Genomic DNA, 12,677 nt, shown 5'->3' with positions numbered 1-12,677 from the left:
TTTTCCCCAGTTAAATATCTTCCCCTGGTAACTGCTCCTTTCCCTTTCCATGGCTATGGTAAATGTGAGGCTGTTGTCGTCACTGTCGCCAAAGTGCTCTCCCACCACGATATCTGACACCTGTCCTGGCTCATTGCCGAGCACCAAATCCAAAATGGCCTCCCGCCTCGTCGGCCTGTCCACATACTGAGTAAGGAAACCCTCCTGAACACACCTGACAAAAACGGCACCATCCAAACCATCTGCACTCAGGAGGTTTCAATCTATATTGGAAAAGTTGAAGTCACCCTGAACAACAACCCTGCTATGTTTGCACTTTTCAACTATCTGCCGGCCAATGAGTTCTTTGATCTCTCAACTGCTATTTGGTGGCCGTAGAAAACCCCCAGTGAGGTGACTGCTGCCTTGCTGTTCCGAACTTCCACCCATACTGACTCAGTCGACAAACCTTCCTTGGCAACCTCAGCCCATACCACCTCGGTAGACGAGTCCTCAAAGGTTCTTTCAGCCGCCGTTATACTGTCCTTGACCAACAAAGCCACACCTCCCCCTCTTTTACCACCTTCCCAGACCTTAATCAAAGATCTAAACCCTGGAACCTGCAACATCCATTCCTGACTCTGCTCTATCCATGTCTCCGAAATGGCCACAACATCGAAGTCCCAGGTACCTATCCAAGCTGCAACCTCACCTAACTTATTCCGGATACTCCCGGCATTAAAGTCGTCACACTTCAATCCAGCTTGCTGTCTGCCAGCACACTCCTGTGACAGTGAGGTCCTGACCATGTCCTCCCTACGCTCATCCTCCTGTGTACTAGGACTACACCTCAGTTTCCCATCCCCCTTCTGAGCTCGTTTAAATCCACCCGAATGGCACTAGCCAATTTCCCACCCAGGATATTTGTGCCCCTCTGGTTCAAGTGGAGACCGTCCTGTTTGTCCAGGTCCCACCTTCCCCAGAATGAGCCCCAATTGTCCATGTACCTGAAGCCCTCCCACCTGCACCATCCCTGCAGCCACGTCTTCAGCTGAAATCTCTCCCTGTTCTTTGCCTCGCTATCACGTGGTACGGGTGACAAACAGAGATGGCCACGCTCTTTGTTCCAGCTCTCAGCTTCCACCCTAGCTCCCTCAAATCCTGCCTGGCATCCCTATCCCTCTTTCTACCTACGTCGCTGGTGCCTACGTGGACCACGACTTGGGGCTGGTCACCCTCTCCCCTCAGGACCCTGAACACACTATCCGAGACATCACGGACCCTGGCTCCTGGTCGGCAACACACCAATCGTCAGTCTCTTTCGTTCCCGGCAAATCTTCTATCAGTCCCTCCAACTATTGAGTCCCCAATGACTATCACTCTCTTCCTATCCCCGCTTCCCTTCTGTGCAAGGGGGACAGACTCTGTGCCAGAGACCTGCACCCTACTGCATGCCCCTGATAAGTCGTCCCCCGGAACAGTATCCAAAACGGTATACTTGTTTTTCAGGGGAGCGACCGCAGGGGATTTCAGGGGAACGACCACAGGGGAAGGTTGGTCGAGCTACACCGGGTAAACGTACATTTTTGGCTGAAGAAACATGTGTTTCAATGTGAGCTAATGGAAGAAGCCATGGAGTCAAAGCTAAACATTTCGACAGTAAGACAACCATTCTTAAAAGCAGCAGACAGCATGAAAAAGAAATCAGCGGCTTTAATATCCACTTAAAATTTGTGGAATATCAGATGGAATTTTCTTATTGACTCCATTGTGCAATCATATCGATCTAAAAATGTTAACTGCATTAATTAATACTAACCAGAAACGGACTTTGTAGTAAATGGTTTGACTATTTTCTGTATCTGGAACATCCCTTTTCCTTCTCCAACGAAGATCGTACCAACCTATGGTACCAAACTCTGAGTCAAACGGACGGGACTCGTAATCTTGAAGTTCCTCATCAAAACAGTCTAATTGTATGGTTCTGTGCAATAAAAGAGAAAGAATAAACATGTTTCCCACAATTTTGCTGAAGTTTACGAACAGAATGCACAAATTCAACAAGTTTGAGCTGGCATGTCTGCTTCCTCCAGCCTGTTTAAACTGTTCCATTCAATGTGAAATTTGTCATAAGTTTTAGCACACAGGTCTACTTGATCTGTGCCACCACCTTCTATTAGTCATACATGCTTTCCCCACCTTCCTGTAATACATTCCTTGAAGTGTTCAATGAGATTTTGATTTTAAATCTTATCGTCATATTCTTCTGATTCTCAAGCATCAATGAATCTGATGTCGCCACCATTCCATGCAGTGCATAGCACGTCAAACAGGAGTCTTACTCTTGCCATGAGCACTGAGGGAGTACGGGATCATAACTGTCTCATAGTTCAGAATGAAATTCTACATATAGGGCTATGTAGAGTCATGCAGTTAATTTTATTTGACATGCTATTTCTTTTCTTCACAAATATGCTGGATTTAAAGTGATCTTCACCCTCATTTAAAATGAATCCAATATCCAACCATGTGTAAAACAAGCAGATCCAAATTTTAATTGGAGTTTAGTGTTTCACAAATATATTACTTTCTTAAAAATTATATTTGAGTCAACATTATCATTTCATTCCCTGACAGCGGGTGAACTTACTTTTAAACTCCAATTTTCCTTCGGTATTAACGGAGAGGTGAGCCTTTTTGCAAGCACCGAAAGGCTGCACCAGTTTATGCTAAAACTTACGGAACTGTAAGTTTCACAAATATGTTCCTATTAAACACTAATTCCTATTGAAGCAGTATGAAGCTAAATTCATTCAACTGGACAGCAAAAATGGTCAAGATTTTAAAAGCAAGCAACTATTTTGAAGTCACTCTTTGACCTAAATTCCATCTTGGTGTGTGAGAGTCCATAGGTTCCTCACTCTCAAGGAAACATTCAAACTGTCATGCAATTACTGAAACACACAGACAAAAAACATGAATGTTAACAGTCACTAAGATTTTGAGAGTGATTTGGAATTCATATTCAATACCCGCTGGGGGAAATCTGTTCCAATCTGGATAGTACTCACTTATCACCATCCCACCTACCTTCCCCAGCACCTCCTCCCCCTCCACACTGTTTGTTTCTGAGCTCCCTTCCACCCTCCATTTCTCAGGAAGGGTCCTGACCCAAAACCTCACCTTTCTTGAGCCTCTGATGCTGCCTGCCCTGCTGTGTTCCTCCAGCTCCACAATGTGTTATCTCAGACACCAACATTGGCAGTTCTTACTATCCGGATAACTCATTCTCACCTTGTAACAAGTGATTTATACTCATTATCTTTTCAGATTACGCATGTACATGTATATACTTAAATATACATATTGCACTTTTATGCCTGAACCACTAACCTAGAGGATATTTTAAAATAGTCTCTTCATATCTGCATGAAAGAGAAATCATCAAGGTCAGAACTTTCATTTTAGGAATAACTCGAACATTCAAAGTACTCACAGTCAGTGTCCCATTTACTTGACCAGTCAACTTGATGTGAATCTTTCTTCCAAGCGGAAGCTATAACAACAATTATATTTGAGAATCAAACTCTTCATTGCATCACCAATATTTCCTTGTCTGTTTGAAACATAAGATAATGAAATAATCATGGACAGATTGGCCAACAGTGTAATTTAATGCGTGTTACAACCATTGAAGTGATCTTTAAAAAGCTGTTGTCACACAACACACCACTTTTTGAGATGCAGTGATGAACATACTTCCTGAGACGTAAATAATATATGCCGAATTAATTCCAAAGAATACATTTACAATTAAAAAGAAGCTAAAAATCTCTTTACATTGTGATGCTTGTCAGATTGCTATTCGTCAATGGAAATCGTTCAGAACAGTTATTTATTCCCAGATGAAAAGGAAGTGTATACATTTCATTTTCAAATCTTATCCAAGAGAGAAAAAAAAACGCCTTCATGAACGCATTGTCAAACAAGAAGTCTCAGAAAAAAAGTCATTTGGCCCATTGAATTTCCTCCATCATTCGCTGAGATCATGGTTGATCTCATTACATTTATCACGACACAACATTTCCACCAAACCCACCTTACAGCTAATACATTCCGATCCAAGTCACATCCTGGTAAATCTCTGTTTCTGTGCCATGCCTTGTCTTTCTTAATATTTTTTCAGTCATCTACAAATTTAGCCACAGCACATGCACCTCTTTCCTCCAAGTCATTAATAAACAAGCACAAGAGCTGTGGTTCCTTCAGCGCGACCTCATTTCTTACTGACAAGCCAACCCTGGCATCTCTGTCCATTTGTATCGGAGATAATGGGAACTGCAGATGCTTCAGAATCCAAGATAACAAAGTGTGGAGCTGGATGAACACAGCAGGACGAACACACAGAAGTAGAAGGGACTCGGCACAAAACGTCAGCTTTTACGCTCCTGAGATGCTTCTTGGCCTGTTGTGCTCATCCAGCTCCACGCTTTGTTATCTCTGTCCACTTGCCTGTTCTTTCTATCGGACATGAATCATTGGATAGTTCGTTCCCAACACTTATCCCCTAACAACCACCTCTCTGTGATACCCAGAGTGATGTATCTGTCAATTTCAATCTGCTCCACAAACTCATTCACTTTGTTTCATACACTCCCTGCAATTCAATACAAGATCTTCAGTCTGGCATTTACAGCCACCCTTCTTATCTGCTGCAGCTGAAGTGAGATTCCTGACCATTTCGATACTTTTTGTCCTATTACTTGCTCTGGAAACTTTGCTGAGCACTTACCAGCTTCTAACTCTTTCCACAATTTTCCATGCAACTGAGCTCACCCGCTCCACACTTTTTATTTTAACGCCCTACCCCAAGACCGAGCTCTGTATTTTGCCAGGATACTTGTCCCAAAATGATTCTCGTCGAGCCTATAACAACAGAACGACTCCCTCCTTCCCCATACCGATGCCAATGTCCCATGAATTCAAACACATTTCTGCCATGCCACCATTTGAACAATGCATTTGCATCTATAATGATGCTCACACCGTGCCAAATTGCTCAGATAATAATCCAGAGATTATTACCATTCTGGTTCTGCTTTCTCATTCAGCACCTCAGTGCTCATAATCCCTCAGCAGAACCTCTTTCCTCTTTCTTCCATATCAATGGTACCTGTGTGGACCACAAAAGCTGGATTTCTACTCCTCCCACTTCAAGTTCCTTTGTAGCCGAGATGGAATATCCTGAACCTGGGCACCAGGCAGGCAACACTACTTTCGAGACTCTCGATCCTAGTCACAACGAACAGTGTTCATTCCCCAAACTACACTACCTCTGATTATAACTACATTTCACTTTTTATCCCCTCCTGAATGTCCCCCCTGTACCACAGTGCTACAGTCAGTTTACTCATCTTCCCTATACCCTGCACTCTCATCCACACACGAAGAAAGAATCTCAAACCTGTTAGATAAGATCAAAGGCCAAGGTTCCTTCTGCACTACATCCTGGATCCTTCCACCTGCCCTGTTCTTTGTCACACTCTCACGTCTCTGGCCACTGACCGAGTTTCAGCTAGTTAATCTAAGGTGTGTGACTGCCTCCTGAAGCACAGCATTCCCTGGTAACTCTGCCCCACATGATTTGTTGATTGGTCGAAACTGAGATTCCAGTTCATCAACCCTGAGCTGGAGTATGGGGTCTCACCACTCCCCCGTCATGTAGGAATAAATCATCATCTGGCCTGGCATCTCCATTTCAATTACTTGGATCTTAATTTAATTTGAAAACATTCTGGTCTTTTAGTTTGTAGCCTGTAAATATTTCTCCGATTTACTTTCAATCTGAAAGCTACCGATAATAGATTCTTAAACCAGTAGCGATCACCAACCAATGAACCTGGTTCACCCTCTCGGTCCCTGATTCTGGCTTCAATTCACCCTGTCTCAACAAAAACTGCTTACGAACTATCAGGCAAAAAAAAGCAAGCAAATGGCACCTCTTACCCTCTGCGCTGACTTGCCACATTGCCACCAAGTTCCCAAAAATATATATTCATTTGGTGCATTTCACTCGAGATGTGATCTCTCCTTCCAGAACATGCAAAGCATACTGAACCATCGCAATATACTACCTTCAAAACCTCAGCTCTCAGCTTATTACTTTTGAGTACATTCTCAAATGCTTTCTCCAAGTCCAAACACAACACATTTACTGGTTTTCCTCTATTAATTCTCCTTCCAAAACTTCCTCCAAAAACCAAAACAAATTAGCCAGACATAATTTCTCTTTCAGCAGGCTGTGGTGATTCTGTTTGATTAGATTCTGATTTTCCAAATGTCCTGCTATTATTTTCTTCACAGTTGATCACCACATATTTCCAACAATAGATGTTAGGCTGGTTCGGTTGTAGTTATCTTCTTTTTGCCTCTCTCCTTTTTAAATAGGAATGTCACATCAGCATTTTTCCAGCCCTCAGATGCTACTCTCGAATCTAAAACTTTTTGGAAAATTACAATCAATGCATACACCGACTCTGAAGCTCATTGTTCAGAATCTTAGAAAGTAAACCATCACGGCAAAGAGTCTAATCTGCTTTTACTCCATTAGATTGTCTACTGCAACTTCTCTCATGGTAGTGATGGTGTGGTAGTGATGTGTTTAATTCCTCCCTGTATTCTTTAGTAATAAGGGGATCCTTGAAGTATCTTCCGCTGTAAAGACTACCCTTTTCTCATTGTCGTTGTTCCTTGATTTAACAATTAACCTGGCCATCTCAGCCGAGCATATAATTAATGGCATTACCTCTAAAACATTCTCTGCCAAAGTGTTCAATAGATTGCTACAACCTGAAAGAAGTAATTCTTCCCCTAAATTAATAGGCAACCAATTTGAAAATGTGGCCTCTGGTCGTAAAATCTTTCACAATGGGAGTAATCTCTACGGATATACACTATCAAGCCTCTTAAGCATCTTAAATGTTGAAAAAATAAGATTTGTTTCAATCTTATAAACTCCAATGAATGTCGTCCCAGCCCGCCCAGCTTTCCTAAGCATGGCAATCCCCTACGCCATTTCCGAAATCAACCCAGTCAACATGAGGTGTATGGCATCCGCGGCATTCGCTCTGTGGCCGTACATGACTTGTCAGTTACCATCTTGCTGCTACGACTCTACTTCTATGTACGATGCAGTCCTCTGTCCATCCTAACATACTACGCTTGAACACGTGGGCTCTTTTCTTTTGAGACACCTTATGAGCTGTACCTTATCAAATGCTTTGTTGAAATCTCAATGTACGACATCAACTGGTGGTCCTTCGTCAGTAATGTTTGTTTCCTTCTCAAAGCACTGTAGCAAGTTTGTCAAGTATTATTTCCCCTTTATGAAAGGATGTTAACTCTGTAGGATGTTATAGCACACTCAGTACCCTGTTATTTCATCTTTCATTGCCGGCATGAACATCTTCCCAGGTTGACCTAAATTGGCAATACTTGCTCACTATTTTATTGAAGTATCTTTGTAATAAAGGTGTTATGTTCACAATCTTTCAATCCTCTGAGAATTTTCCACAATCTAAGGATTCTTGGAACATTATCATCAGTGCCTCCATTGTATCTGTAGCTGCATTGTTCAACATGAGAGGATACAACTCATCATACCCCTTGGATATTTTCTCTACTGATTGGAGTCATGTTTGGAATTCTGTGCAGTGACATTCACTTTTAACAGTTTGCGAAATACTACCAGGAACAGAAATTGTGATCCAGCTGCAACTAAGCTAAAGCTTTCAGCACAGAAGAAAGTCTTTGAATTCATTTTGACCCAAATAACTCCTGAAAAGGGCAATACAATTTGCCTCAGTCCATAAATGTTCTTTCTCCAACATCCTGAGATGCATTATCTGTATTTCTTCAAATTTACCACAGAATCTGTTTCAATCACCCTTTCAGCAATACGCATGACAACAATTCGGCATTCTTAGTCCCCCTGTAGCCTCCGTTGCACATGTGCATTGTGAGCTGATTATTTGTTTGTGTGCCTGCTTTTTTGCTCAAATGGATCAAGTTAAGTTCGTGTTCTTTTGTCATCAGAACTCTTGCCTCCTCACTCTCATCTTCCTTGTTTTATCCCTCTGCTGGAATATTTAATTTGTCGACATATCTGAAATATGTTGTCGAATGGATTGGGTTTTGTGCCATTGCATTCCCCATAGCCCATCTACCCATCCTGTTGCTTGTTCTAACAGTTATTATCTTGCAGAGTGGAAAATGCAGTTTGAAAGCAATGGAACATTATTGATGAACAAGTTGATGCATAAATTGCTGCGATCTTCCAAACTACAAACTCACCTTCGATTCTTTCTCGGTCAGAGCATTATGCCAGCGCACATGAATCGTGTTCTCAATGGGACTTCCAAAACCATGGAATTGAATTTGCATGTTGATTTCTTCTTCCCTCTTCAGAAATGCAATGTCATATCATGATGAAGCTTCCAAGGCAATGATTGTGTCCTTCAATGAAGGGAAAAGTGACTTTTAGATTCATGGAAATATTTCAGTACTTCCACATGCATGAAATGCAAACATTCTCCCTGCATGCTGACCCAACTCCGCAAGACTCGGGCATGACCCAGTCTCATTTTATCGAATCTTTCTGATTTTACATGCCACGGGATAATCATTGCAGTGTAACAGAAATGTTGATCATGGAAATTTATCAGTGTTTTAATAAATAATGGTAAATTTTCAACATCTTGCAAGTGTATGAAGGCTCAATCCCATGACACCTTGCCTGCTGCACAAAGACATTCTTACACTGCTTTGAATGTTAGGACTCAAACAAAACACAATCATTACACAAATGCATCAACACGCTACTTTCAATAGGATCTGGCGCAGGCTTGGAGGGCCGAAGCGCCTGTTCCTGTGCTGTAATTTTCTTTGTTCTTTGACCAGATAAAAAGGAATAGGGAGGTGTATAACAGTCATCAAGGGAACAAGAGCCCCTGTGGACGCACTAACGTCAACCAGGCCAACATCCCCAGCACTGAGGCACTGACCATCCTCGATCAGCTACAATGGGCTGGACACTTCATCTGTATGACTGACACGAGACTCTCCCCATGTTCTCATCCCAGCTTCAAAAAAGCAGGCGAGACCCAGATGTGCAGAGGAAGCACTCGGTGATAAACTCAAGTCCTCAATGGTGAAGTGCGACATTCCTGCAGACACCTGGGAATCGCCGGCCTAAGACGGCCCAAAGCCTGAAGAGCACCTGGGAAGGCATCAAACACTTTGCGGCTTGCCTTTGGAAGCAGCGGAAGCCATGCAGCCACACCAACACCTCCCTCACCCCTTCCCACGACTGCCTTCTGCCCCGAGTGCAACAGAGCCGACGGTAGCTGCATCGGTCTGTGCAGCCGGCGGTCAATTCAGCCTGAGGGTGGGAGAGTGTCATCCATATCTGCGAGAAACCACCATGATGATGATGATGTATAGTGTGCAGGGGCATCTCGTCACAGCAAATCAGAGAACAAATACAGGGCAACAGAACACTGGTGACCAAGATTAGGATGAGGGAGAATCTCAAAATCTTCTACAAGTGTCTCAGACGGAAAGAGAAAACCCAGGGAAAACCAGGTCTCATTAGGGATGAAGAGGCAAATGAACGGTTTGAACTGGAGGGCAATGTCAGGTGTTAAACGAGAATTTCACATCAGCTTTTACATGTGAGAAGGAGCACACAATTCTCGGACAGAATTAACAGAGACTGGGGAGATGTTAGGTGTTTTGGTGAATTTAAAATTGGACAAATCCCAGGTTTGGATGAGGTGTATGCCACGATGCCCAGGGAGATGAGAGAAAAAATTCCACTCGCCCTCATACAGAGCTTTCAAAAGTACCAAAGGACTGGAGAACAGGTAACATAGTTCCACTTATCAAAATGCGTGACAAACATAAAGCAGAGTATTACAGACCGGTGAGTATCACATCAGTAGATAGGAAAATATTGGAGAAAATTCTGAACGCCAGACTTAATTTCCATTTCAAGAAGTGGGGTCTGATCAGCGACCGTCAGCATAGCTTTGTCAGAGGGAGGTCACGCCTCACAAACTTAGATGATTCTTTCAAAGAGGTGACGGAGTGTGCAGATGGGAGTTGATGTCATGAAAACAGATTTCAGCAAAGACTTGGACAGGGTCCCAAATGGGAGCGTGGCAAAGAAGGTAAAGCTCGGGGGGTCCAGGAAAATACAGCAAGTTGAATCCAAAGTTACAGATTGGTCAAATGGGCAGGTCAACGGGAGATGGAATGTTAACCCTGATCAATAAGGCAATTTGGACAAACTAACAAGGCAAGGAATCATTCAAAGAAATGCCAGGACACTAGGAAGATCAGAGGAATGGTGTGATCTTGGGGTGCTTGTCCACAGATTCCTGAACATGGAATGGCAGCTTAAAAGGACAGTTCAGAAAGCACATGGCTCAAGAGCTGTACAGGACTTTGGTTAGGCCCCAGCTGAAGTGCTCAGTGCAGTTCTGGTCACTCCATTATAGAAAGGAGGTGTTTGCATTTGAGCACGTGTGGAGGACATTCATCAGGATGTTCTGAGGGGGTGAAGCATTTTAACTCTTGGGAGAGTCTGGATACGTTTGCGTTAGCAATAAATGCTAATGCTGGAGTCTGAGATCACACAGTGTGGAGCTGGAGGAACACTGCAGGCCAGGCAGCATCACTGTTGCCGATCTCTGATTAAAGGTCTAGGCCTGAAACATCAGCTTTTGTGCTCCCGAGATGCTGCTTGGCCTGTTGTGTTCAGCCAGCTCCACACTTTGTTCTCTTGGATTCTCCAGCATCTGCAGTTCCCATTGTATCTAGCATCACTGTTTTATCTGGATAAGGTTGGCTTGTTTTCTTTCGAGTAGAGAAGGTTGAAGGAGGTCCTGAAAAAATTGTTTCGATTAATATGGGTAGGGGCGAGGTAAAAAGAAGGTCCATAATGGGGTCGGTCGGGGGGCGGTGGTGGTAGAGGAAGAGATACATACATTTAAGCTAAAAGCTCAGAAGGAATTTCAGGAAAGAAAAGACACCCAGAAGGTGCTGGGGGGTTGGAATTCATTGTCTGGGACTTCAGTTGAGGTGGAAAATCTTTTCACATTAAAGAAAAAGGGTTGGTACAGCACTTAAAATAACATTCAAGGCAATGGGCCTATTGCTAGAACATGAGCCGAATGTCAACTTAGTGTGGCTTCAGTGGTCACAGACACAATGGAATGAAGTGCTTGTTCAATTCTGTAGAATTCTCTGATTCTATGATTCTGGAGCAGGGGACAGTGAGTGGACAGCACGGGACAGTTCACCTATCTTCTCTTTTATCCATCTTCTATCTGCCTCCGCACTTCTCCCTATTTTTTACAGAATCCCCTTCTCCTCCCCCATTTTTGAAGAAGGGTCTCGATCTGAAACGTCAGCTTTCTTGCTTCTCTGATGCTGCTCGGCCCGCTGTGTTCATCCAGTTCTACACCTTGCTCTCTCAGATTCTCCAGCATTGGCAAGTTCCTACTATCTCTTGAGGAAACTTACTTGTTTTTGCACCCAAACTGTGGTGAGAATGTGGAACGCACCGACTGTGTGGGTGGTAGAGGCAGAAAGCATGCTAACATTTAACAAGTCTGTGATTGGGCATTTGCGATGCCAAGGCATACAAGGCTCTGGGTCGAGTGCTGGGAAATGTGATGAGAATAGTTCGGGACTTGCATCTTGTGAGGGCACATACAATTTGCTGAAGGGTCTGTTCCATTGCCATAGCACTCTATTATGCTGTCCCTCAATGATCCTGTGACAAGCAAGTGAAGGTTTACAGAAACAGGTACTTTTCAAGGACAATGCCAAAAGGAAAAGTGATGCACAGGCAAAGTGCATGTAAGAATTTAACCAAGGATTAACACCATTGAAGAACTGGTATTTGTGCCAATGCACCAAACCTGCAGATGAAAATGCAGTGTCCAGTTTGATTGCAAACTGCAACAACCACCAGTTAGTAACATGATCAATGGAAATATCTGAATGCCTGTTGTTGTGATCTCAAGCATTTACCTGCGTCGAGTGAAATCCACCACCATAGTTCTGTTGCATCGTTGGCCACCTCGCAATCGGTGTTGCATAGTCAATATCATTCCTTGACAACGCTTGAAGCAAGGCATAAGCAGTGGTTTCCACAGTCATCGCAGAAGCCTGTGCTGCTTCAAGTGGATCCGGCTTCTCGTCCTCCAACAATGGAGGCTTTCCAGGAACCGACATCACAATCTGTCATTTGAGAAAGGGATTAGCTGAGAATAAAGTTTACATCATATAGATTTTTGTTTGCATTTCAACAACACAACAATGGTTTTCTGGTCAAGATCCACCATTGTCTCACCACTGATGTCTATAACATTCTCCATACTTCCCGCTCAGTGATGGGTCCTTTTGTTTGGGAAAAATAGGCACCTTCGAATGCAAATGAATCAAGGTGAGCTTTAGTTTCTCATCAGGCTCCATGGCAGTTATTACAAGATGTTACGAACAAAAGGTGAAGAGGCAGATGAAACCATTCATCGCATCAGTCTGGATGATCTTCTTGCCCTCATCCTGAGGAGGCATCACAGATCTTTACTTACACGCAATTCAAGTTATTTCATGCAATGACAAGACTG

At 43.3% G+C, this 12,677-nt stretch overlaps 1 protein-coding gene across 4 annotated transcripts in view; it reads right to left on the bottom strand.

Annotated features, from left to right (window-relative positions):
- LOC132207574 (uncharacterized) overlaps positions 1-12,171 on the bottom strand; it is a 196,757-nt gene extending 184,586 nt beyond the window's left edge. For 3 of the 4 annotated variants that reach the window (XR_009443587.1, XR_009443588.1, XR_009443589.1), the window contains exons 1-4: positions 12,079-12,171; positions 8,332-8,493; positions 3,476-3,535; positions 1,799-1,963 (exon numbers count right to left, since the gene is read on the bottom strand). The gene's annotated coding sequence lies outside the window, so the exon portion shown is untranslated. The remainder of the gene's footprint in view (positions 1-1,798; positions 1,964-3,475; positions 3,536-8,331; positions 8,494-12,078) is intronic. The other variant, XM_059643529.1, reaches the window with a different exon arrangement.
- Between the last annotated feature and the right edge of the window lie 506 nt (positions 12,172-12,677).

This window comes from Stegostoma tigrinum, unplaced genomic scaffold, assembly GCF_030684315.1.
Source record: "Stegostoma tigrinum isolate sSteTig4 unplaced genomic scaffold, sSteTig4.hap1 scaffold_103, whole genome shotgun sequence".
NCBI lineage: Eukaryota > Metazoa > Chordata > Chondrichthyes > Orectolobiformes > Stegostomatidae > Stegostoma > Stegostoma tigrinum.
This window is presented reverse-complemented; position numbering and strand designations above follow the sequence as displayed.